Genomic DNA, 2,021 nt, shown 5'->3' with positions numbered 1-2,021 from the left:
AAATTTCTAAAACACTAGCTTTTCCAGAAAAGTGTAGCTATAGTGCAATGTATTTATCATGTTAAAACATAATAAAATGCAAAATTATGAAACAAGCGACCATCCTTCAACAATCTGACCAAAGACAAAATGCCTAACAAACAACAAGGATGACTTGTAAAGGATGGGCTTTTGAAGTAAGAACCATTAAAAATGTGGGGGCGGTGAGGACAGAAAATGGATATGTGTTTTCAGCTGAATTGAACCTTTGGCACTAAGAATCAGAGCACTTTGTCATAGAGCATTAACACATGTTATAAAAGTGTGTGGTATCAAAGGACTAGAACCCCAAGCATTCAAAAGCAGCTTTGTCAATTAAGCAATGAAACAGTCTACAGTATGTCTCTCTATTGGCTATCATTGAATACCCTGATAGTAACTTTGAAATGAAAAAAAGAAAAAAAAAGTTGCTGTAACTCCTTTTATTTTCTCTCTTTGAAATCAAACAGATATCCAACAATCCTGTTATACACACATCATTCATACAAGAGAAAGACTAAAAAACAAAAACGAGTTTACAGAGATCCAAACATAAGTGAGTATAAGTGACTCACACAGCTTTCTGATGGTACTCTGGAGAAGACACTTCATAAGTGCTGGCACTAAACAAAGTTGTAACGTTCTTGCCAGATATTTTAGGAAATCATGAAGATAATTTAGTAATAAAGCAAGACTTTTCTCATCCAGAGGCACATAGGCCAACATTGCTCCAATTCATGCAAATGGTCTCAACAAATGTGGCACTCTATAGACCTGGGACATGGGTGCAACAGAGAGGTCTGCGAGGGTTTCAGAGTACTGTGGTCTTTCAAATGTGTAGAGAGGCTAAGTGCCCAGCTTTACAGTGAAGTATTCCTTTTTCCCTTCCAGGACTCCATTAAACAGCACACTCTTTACTATTTGTGCTCACACTGTAAAGCATCTGTCTACAATGTGGGAGACCCGGGTTCGATCCCTGGGTCAGGAAGATCCACTGGAGAAGGAAATGGCAATCCACTCCAGTACTATTGCCTGGAAAATCCTATGGACAGAGGAGCCTGGTAGGCTACAGTCCATGGTGTTGCAAAGAGTCAGACACAACTGAGTGATGTTCCTGTTCCTAAGATTCCTATCGTTTGCATAATCCTCTGGAATAGAATCCACATTCTTGTTGGCAGGAAGATAAATGAGCTGTTTTTGTCAGGTAATTAAGTCCCAGTCATCAAAAAGCCACAGTTTTAGTCCTTCAGGAATCTTTAACTTCAACTCTGTTTGTGAATGTTTCCTCATTTTCAGCAGTAGGATCTACTTGGGCCCTTTTCTCCTGAAGAGACTGAGGTGTCTCATTGTTACCCTCTCTATCTCCAGGTGTTTTCTCTTTGTTCTCTTTTGTTTTCACTTCAACATTTTTCTGTTGCAGACCAGAGGTCTTCTTTCCAGGGGCAGCCCCTCTTGGTCTTCTCCTCTGCATACTGCTCCTGATTGGCTTTTTGAAGTTCTCATTGTTTATGCAGATTGGTGCCTACGGTATTTGAGTACCTGCTTTGGAACCCATTCATCCCAATTTTTATTCCAACCATTGTAATGTATTTCATTTGTTTATCCTTTATGGCCACCTTCACACAATTTGATTCATAAAGGAAAGCCCCCTACCCTCCTCCAAAAAATAGAATAAAACAAAAAAGAGGCCCATGAAAGCACAACACTCTTTCACACTCCTGGAATTTAGGCCTCTGATCCTGGTTTGTCACCATTTATAAGTGATTTGCTACCACTGCCTCCTCCTTCTCCCAGCTACCCCCCACCAGCACCTGCTACTCTATACCACCCAATTCCGCATGAGACACACCTTCAGACACCGCCAGCTCTAGATCCTGGGCCTGGTTTAGCTCAACATTTTTCAGTGGCTTTCAAATATGATCCCAGCACCAGAAGTATTAGCATCACCTGGGAACTTGTTAAAAATGCAAATTCTCAGACCCAACTCCCAAAATTACTGAATC

At 40.5% G+C, this 2,021-nt stretch overlaps 1 pseudogene; it reads right to left on the bottom strand.

The window, feature by feature from the left end:
* Nucleotides 1-589: 589 nt before the first annotated feature.
* Nucleotides 590-1,772, bottom strand: LOC138433989 (mortality factor 4-like protein 1; annotated as a pseudogene).
* Nucleotides 1,773-2,021: the final 249 nt, after the last annotated feature.

Source organism: Ovis canadensis, chromosome 1, assembly GCF_042477335.2.
Source record: "Ovis canadensis isolate MfBH-ARS-UI-01 breed Bighorn chromosome 1, ARS-UI_OviCan_v2, whole genome shotgun sequence".
Taxonomy (NCBI): domain Eukaryota; kingdom Metazoa; phylum Chordata; class Mammalia; order Artiodactyla; family Bovidae; genus Ovis; species Ovis canadensis.
The sequence above is the reverse complement of the archived record's forward strand: the minus strand, read 5'-3'. Positions and strand labels throughout refer to the sequence as shown.